This window comes from Rhopalosiphum padi, chromosome 1 (genome assembly GCF_020882245.1).
Source record: "Rhopalosiphum padi isolate XX-2018 chromosome 1, ASM2088224v1, whole genome shotgun sequence".
In the NCBI taxonomy this organism is placed as follows: domain Eukaryota; kingdom Metazoa; phylum Arthropoda; class Insecta; order Hemiptera; family Aphididae; genus Rhopalosiphum; species Rhopalosiphum padi.
The window spans coordinates 49009726-49018719 of NC_083597.1; the positions used below are offsets into that span (position 1 = coordinate 49009726).

General features: G+C 25.3%; 1 pseudogene; it reads right to left on the minus strand.

The window, feature by feature from the left end:
* Window positions 1-232: 232 nt before the first annotated feature.
* On the minus strand, window positions 233-7100 carry LOC132926094 (uncharacterized; annotated as a pseudogene).
* Between the last annotated feature and the right edge of the window lie 1894 nt (window positions 7101-8994).

Genomic DNA, 8994 nt, shown 5'->3' on the forward strand with positions numbered 1-8994 from the left:
TTATTATACCAATGTCTTTTTTAAATATTTCAACAATATTTCTTTATGCATATTTTTATACTTTGTAGTATTACTTGTTTTTATAACAACTTAGAAACTATGGAAGACTGTTCAATTTCAAATAACACCTGTGAAACATATATGCTTTTTAGAACAAACCTTTAAGTCCTAATTGATACATAAAACACATTTATAATTTGCATTAAATAATCAAATATACTATATAGATTAATGATTCTGTTAATTTCAGATTTATTATATTTAAATATTTAAGGTATTAAACAGCTGTTTACATATTGTGAATTATGTGCATAATAAAATCATTTTAATGGTCAAAAGAATTTAATATTAAGTATATATAATATTTATATTGTTAGCTATGATCATAGCTTTGTGCTTTTAGCTGAGTTGCTTTTTTTTTTTTTGAAATTCTATTTGGTGCCTGTACTAACCACTTAGCTACAACAGTTGATATTTCATGGTCTGGAGTTGAATTAAATTTCTTTTCTTTTCTTACAGTGTCTAAAAAAAAATACAAATTAAAAAATGATATTACCTATATTATTAAAAGAAATACATATAAGAGTACAATACTCTTTCATACTAACACATAACATATCATATTTTATGTTTAGAACTTTTTAGTCGGTTTTTACTATTGGGGAGGGTAGTACAGTTTGGAACATGTGTATATGAAATTAAAATTTATCACAACAAATTAGGGTAGTTAGCCATCTGGAAGCTATAGCTACACAGTAGGCGATAGCCGATGTTTGACCTCAGAATAGATTATAGTGACTATAACCACCGTGATATACTGTTTAGAATAATCAAATTCATCTGGTTTTATTTTTAATTTTAAATAATAATAATAATAATAATATTTATTTGCAAATAATTTTCTTTTTACATAGAACATATCTTACAGAAAATTATAAATGACAATAATAATGAGTTAAATTAAAGATATATATTAAAATAATAAGTGTATGTAAAAATTTGCAACCCTCCGATAAGCTGATAGCTTGTGATGGAGAGTAATGAAGAGTTCACAAAAATACTAAGTATACAAATAATAATAGTAATGCATAGTCATCAAGTTTATACAATATCAATTTAATTTACATTTACGAGTTTTAATTACAATATAAAAGTCATATTTTATGTAGAACCTATACAAATGATAATAATTTATAGCAAAAAGATTATATAATATCAATTTCATTTAAGTTTATGTGATCTAAATACAATTTAAAATGCCTTAAGTTATGAAAATCAAATATATTAATTTTTAGAATCCTACATAATTGTATAGCGACAAGAATAGAATTTTTTGCACCAAAATGTTTATGAAATTTATTGGGAATTTTAATGTTAATTACTTTTTTGTATCTAGTACAATATTCATGACTTACGGTAGATATAGCATCATGTCTGTATTTATATAAAGCAACTAAGATATTTTTAAAATATAAAGCTTTTATGTTATATATATATTTAGTTCCCGATACACATATTCATTATTAGTATATCTTGGTTTATTTAACAACAATTTAGTTAGGCTATTTATAGTTGATTTTAAAGAATTTGTATGTGAGTCATATGCCTGACCCCACACAGTTATTCCATAATTCAATATTGATTAAACAAGTGATATGTAAATTTGCCTTTTTATTTGTGTATTAAATATATTTTTGACATCATATTTAAAAATTAAAAATTAAAATATAAAAGAACTTACGTATTGTATTAGTTAATGCATTTATATGATGACCCCATTTAAGTTTATTGTCGAATGTTATACCAAGGTATTTAATTTTATTTACAGAAAGCAAAGCAGTAGTATTATTATTGGCTATTTTGCCTGTATTATTATGATTGTTTGATGAACCAACAAGTATTCTATAATTCGGATAAATATTTTCAAGATTTATGTTAAAATAAATGTATTTTGATTTGTCTAGATTTATCTCTAATAGATTGTTATCAAACCAGCCCTTAATTTTATTTATAATGATGTTTGAGTTTAGAAAAAGTGAATCAACTGATTTGTCTTGAATCAAAATAGCAGTATCATCAGCATAGCAAATAGTTTTGGCATTTATCTTTAGATTTAGTAAACCGTTTATAAGTATAATAAAAAGAATAGGCCCTAGAACCGTACTTTGGGGTACACCACATTGCACTTCTAATGGCCTACTAAAGGCATTATTAACCCTGACTACTTGTGTTCTATTTGTTAGATATGAACTTAACAATTCATGCATTTTTCCTCTCAAACCACCACTATAACTTAATTTTTTTAGAAGAATTTGATGATTTATACAATCAAAGGCTTTTTTTACGTCTAAGAATATAAGTTTAAATTTGATTATATATATATATATTATATTTTTAATTTAAAGAACCATATTATATATTGAATAAACTATAAAGTAAACTAATTAACTGAATAAGTCTAAAGTTAAGTAAAAACTATTGACAAGATCTACTGAAACTTTAAATAAAACTATTACATGTACCTTAATTATAATTAAGTACCTATATATAAGTGAGCATAGTTTACCTGTAGCCAATGTTAAGTTATCATCACTAATATCTGCTGTTTTAGTAAATAGTGATCTTTTTGTGCTTGATGACTGTTCACAAATTTGTGAATCGATGTTATCATTATAAATATTTAGAATCTGATCTTTACTACTTTTACTTGCTAAAGGAGAAATATATTTTTCTTTTAATTGTAAAAAATCTTTGCTGATTGCATCATTTTCATCATCTATAAAAATGTTAAAATTTAATTATTTGTGTTTATTTACAAGTAGGTTAGGTACTATTAAAGTAAATTATAAAATATATTATTATCAATAATAAATACTGTAAATTATTAAACTTTTGTTAGATAGTTAATCATATAATTTAAATACCTGAGCTTTCTTCAAAAATTGGAGGTGGACTAAGGGACCTCTTTTTTTTAGAGGGCTGAGACTGATGTTTTTCTTTTGAAGTAAAGACATCTTTGGATAGTTTCTTTTTTCTGTTAAAACTGTCATTTGTGGTATGTTCTTCTGCTGATGACAAGTCTGAAGAAATCTAACCTTTTGCAGCTTTGTCTATTGCTTCATGCAGTGATTCTAAAAAATAAATCAGTAAAATGTATAGTAATATAAAATATGATATATAATTTTCAATAATAAATAATTTTATATTGATATAGGTATCCAGTATATACTACAATTATGTATATTATATTAATTAAAGCAATAAAAACTATTAAATTTTTATTGCTTTAATTTTAGTAATTACTATATATAAACCATATAATAACCTATTGGTGAAGAACTTAGTTGTCTAGCTGGAAAACGGTCAAATTCTGACCTAGTTGGTTCAGTCTGATTTTGAATCATGTTACCTTTGTTTTTAACAGTTTTTTTTTTGGCCAGGCACAAAAACCGTCTTTATACCAATTTGTTGGCACTGCTGCAACACTATTGTCATTTTCAAAAACAACAACTATCCATATCTTTATACTTACTGAAACAAAAATCAAAAGTTTAAAAATGTATATTTTACTATATTATGTAGGTGTATTAATTATATATACCTTTGATCTATATATAAAACCTTTATTAAAAATTTACAACTTATTATCTACAAATAATATATACAAATATTGAAATATAGACAAATCTATAACATGTAAGACTTATGATGTGTGAATAAGTGGCATTGCAATATGTTGATCATTAGAAACCAGAATCATAACTTTGGAATGGATATCAGTTATTTTCCAGTATTGCAAATCAGTTGATTTATTCTGAACAATATATATATTTAATTTTGAAGATTTCAATGGGTTTTCATAAAATGGTTGTTTGCTTAAAAACTTATACCCAATAATAACTTGCTCGTTTGTATCAATAAGGCGTGTAATATTGACAACAGTTACTATATCACCTCCAAAAGTTAATACATATCTATCAGCAGTAGTTTTTACTTTAATAGTAAAATTCCTAATCTTTAAAGTTACCAATTGAGGACCACAAGTTATATTTTCTATTAAAGGGCCTAGATCATGATGGTAAACTTTTTTTGAATTTAGTTCAATTGAACTACCAGTGGCAATTATTTCATTTGAATATTTCTCATGATACCGTCGAATAATTTGTTGTAAAGGTAGATCATGTTTTTTAATGGAAGTTTTCAGTCTTCATGAAGTTTTCAAATGGAAAACAAGAACAGATCCAGTGGACCAAATTTACGATAATCATCAACAATGTGCAACAAACCATGCACATTATGAGAAATATAATGAGATCCATAAATATGTTCAAAACTCTTAACAAAGTAATTTAAAAGTTTTTCAGCATAGTCAATTTTATCATTTTGATTTGGGCTCAATAAAATGATCATCGCAATATTTAATGCCATAAAATTTGAATAACAATCTTCAGACAGAACTTTTTTTAGAACTACAGGACCAGTATACAATTCAAACTGTCTGAATTCTGTAGTTTTCCATCTACTTATTTCTATCAGACTTCTAGGTTTTCTTACAAATTCAATAGGAATGCATGATTTAAGTGATAGCAAAAATTCACTAACTTCTGATACTTGCTTATCAGGTAGACAAACTGAAACAGGTCCTTTACTAAGCCAAATATTTAAAAGTTTGCGCATAACACCTAACATAACAAGATGCATATAGTCAAGTGGAAATGATTGTACTATATCAAAATTTGACAATTCAATAAGATTAGATGTAACTCCGCCATGTAAATATGATGATTTGTTTGTATCATATTAAGATAACCGTTATGATCTCTCTTTTTACAAGGAATTGCAGAATATGGAAAACAAGTTCTATTTTGTAAGAATTCTCCTGATTGAAAACGCCTAGTATAAGATGAAAATCTAGTATGCTCTTTAACTTTCATAACAAAAGATTTTGCTGGAGCATCACAACAAAAAGCAAAAATTATAATTTTCTTTAAAATACATCCAACAACAATCCCATCTTTTAATAATATTTTACATTCATCAATGAAATATTTAAGATAGTCACTACTATTTTTGGGCTTTTGATTTCCGTGATAAATTCCAATAGGAAAAACATTTTCATGATGTGGATGAATGTATCCTAAAATAGGCCATAACTGACTTGAGTTGCTTTTAGATAGTGGTAGCCCATCAACACCAATCACTATTTTAATTATATTATCCAAATTTAATTTTTTTGAGTTATAGATAATTCCATTCTCTAACCCAAAATGGTAGTATTTACCAGGATTTACTTCCTTTATATCAGTAGTAATTGATGATTTAATATTCAATAACGTTCTACTATCCAATGGTAATAATTTTAATGGCAAATAATCTTCTTCTTTTAATATTTTTAATAATTTGTTTAGTGTTGTATGAGGAACATTACATTCTATAGACCAATTAGCAATTTTATTTTGTAAATCAATTTTTGTGGTAGGATTATTGGAAGACAAATTTGATGAATCATTAATAATATTATTAACTAACTCAGGTGAAGATAAAATGTTATTATTATATCCTTGATCATTAAGTACTGGGGAATTAAATAATTGTGTTGTATTAAGGACTACTTCATTACGGGTTTCATTATAAGCTTCATTATTATTACTAGTTAATAAACAAATTTCATCTTGGATTTTTCTTCGCTTAGTACTACAGCTTTTAATCATGATTATGTATTTCTATTTAATATTTTCAAATAAATATTATAGAACCTAAAAAAGAAAGAAAATTAAATGATTATAATAAAAATGTTAGAAGTTTTGCATTTATAAAATCAATTAATTTATTCAATGATAGTAAATTAATTGTTGAGTGTTCTCATTTAAATTCATGAAATCAGAATATTGTTTATTAATAATAGTTAATATAATACATATTATAATATATTAATACATTATTAAAAATAATTAAGATGGCATAAAGTTAAATGAGAACTCAAAATAATTCATTTATTATCAATAATATATAGATTATACATTCAATCATAGATCTATATACATTTTTTAAATGCAAAACTTATATATTATTATTATGACTTAATACATTTTGCAGCAATATTAGTATTTGAAGTTGATATTTGAATAGTATTTTTTTTTAGTTAAAATTAAATTTGTCCATTGCAATTTTTAGTAGAATAGTTTTATTTAATTTCCTACTCATCTCCTTCAAAGATATATAATGTAAGATTAGATATTATAAAGCAACTATAACTATATAGAAAAATAGCTTATTATAGTCCTAGTCAGTGGTCGAAATGGCTCAAAATAGATGGTGAGATGCTTAACAATTCAGATTTCCTCATTTCATCATAACATTTTTCACATTGTTTAATATTTTTTTTATAAATTTAGCAATTGATCGACTCATACATGACATAAATTACATTTAGATATTTTAGCATATAACTAAGTCCTTACCTATTATCATTAATTTTGTTATTGTTCTGTGATATTTATTTTATTTTTATTTGTAAAAACATATATGTTTTTTAATATATATTTCTACATTTAGTTAGAATATATTTTTATTAATTATATTATATTATTAGCTCTAAACAGTATAAACAAGGCTATAGATAATATAATTGTAAAACGGCCTATACTAAACAACACAAATAAGCCAAACCAAAATATGTTATAGAACAATTATTAATTATAAAAACTGTAATAGATACCAAAATAATTGTTGAAACCAATTTATCTATTTTTTTTTAACGTGAAGCCCCAAATATGAGTGAAAAGCACGAAGCTCAGTCTGGGCTTTGCTCCCCTTCCCAGCTTATACTTAGGTATTATATTATATACCTAAATGACATAATATTAAATAAAATATAGGAACTTACATTTGTTATCCAAAAGACCAAAACCACAATAATATGACAAATGACAATGTGACAATATGGATAGCGAGGTAGGCACTATAAAACTGTCAGAACTGCAATCAAATTAATAATATAATATAATAAAGTACATAATGTTTAAATGTATTATAGACACAAGCTAAATTACTTACCTACGATAATATTGAATTTGAAATAGTAGTGTAGAACGTAGAAGTTATTCGTTAAAGTATACAGTACTAAATAGTATATCAAGTATAGTATGTAAATATTTCAACAAAAGTCAATATACTATTATAATATGTAATGAATAATGATCACTATCCAATATCCAGTGTCCACTGACTGAGTCTCAGATCTCAGGCGACACGGCAGAGTAGGTACACAATATAATAGCGAGGTAGGCACTATAAAACTGTCAGAACTGTAAAAGAGTAAAGGCACGAGTGACGAAAAGAGTAGACACTAGACAGTAGACTGCAGTAGACACCCATACACAATACGATTGTCGCGACTATTATCGCGATAATGTTCAACGATCGCTGTCCGCACGCAAGATAATAGTAGGTAATATATTTGTATACGTTTATAAAACATATTCCTACGATATGTATGATTATGCGGGCACAACGTAAAATATTATTTTCCCGCTAGAAATAGCACATGCACAAAGAATAATAATTTTGTCTACATGATTATTGATTTTATTATAGAGACATAGAGTAATAATATTATATTAATACTTATAAATTTAAGTGATTTGACAAACATTTGTAAAACTGCTTAAATTGCCTAGGAAATAGATAGCTATAGGCGCTCATATTACATCGTGCACACTGTACACGACCCAACTACCTAAGTCAAATATTCCGATATTCGAATACATATTCCTGTAGATAGTATAATATCATGCAGTGAATATTGTTGTGGATTATACAAGCATACTTAAAATTTGGGGTTAAATACTTATGAAGTAAATTTATTTTGATAAGTACTGTTGGGTTTGTGAAATTGTATACCTATGTATGAATGTATGACATCAAAAACATATTTTTATAATAACTTTTAATAAATATTATAACAATGTTCCAAAACAACATTGTTCAAATGATGTTTTTTAATGAGAAATATCATATTTTCAATAAGACATCTAAAACATATTTCTATATTAACTTTTAATGAATATCATAACAATGTTTCCAAAACAATGTTGTTCCAATGTTATTGAGAACAATATTTCCATAGAAAATAAAATTAAAACATTGACACAATATGTTTTTAGAAAATATTGCTAGAAACATATGAAAACGATATTTTCACAATATGTTAATATGTTCTAAATGCTACCTGGCCACCTGGGATATAACGACATTGAGTCATAACGTAAAACTATGCTAGTCGAAGAATGAAGATAGTCTTATTTTTTGGTGAGAAAGTTTATACCAAAGAACAACCATGAACCAATCAAATATGATTTAAAATTTAATACAGGTTTCCTCATCAGTCGTTTACTAAGTTAATAGTAAATCTATTGTCCCGATAATGTAGCGGATTTTTCATAAAAATGAGTATATTTTATTTTAAGTTTAAAACGTAAATTGATTCCCCAAAGCATTGATTAGTGACTAGGTACTATTTGTTACGAGAAACCATAATAAACAAAACGTATGCATTTGTTTCTATTATGATAGGTGTCTTCAGACACAATATCTACAAACAGAGGTAATTGCATCTAATGTAATATGTAAGATTAAGTTAAAGCGCTGCGTGATTAGAATCAAAATAATGCAGAAATAATAACTCAGAAACATAACGATATTAATCATAATTCTTTTTTTTTTTTTTTAATATTTAATAATATAATTATTTTTATTTAGTTCACTATTTTCATAGATTAAATTAAATAATTTGTAATCATCTTCATTAAAATAAAATATGAATACTTTTCAATATCTATAAAGATTTGGTCTAGTTTATATGTTTCAATTTTACGTATGTCAAACAGCTAAAATAGAAAAATAGATTTTACGATCTATATCACAAAGAATTCTATAAAAAAAACCATATATTTAACATATTATAATATTCGTCATCCGTGGCATACCTATGAC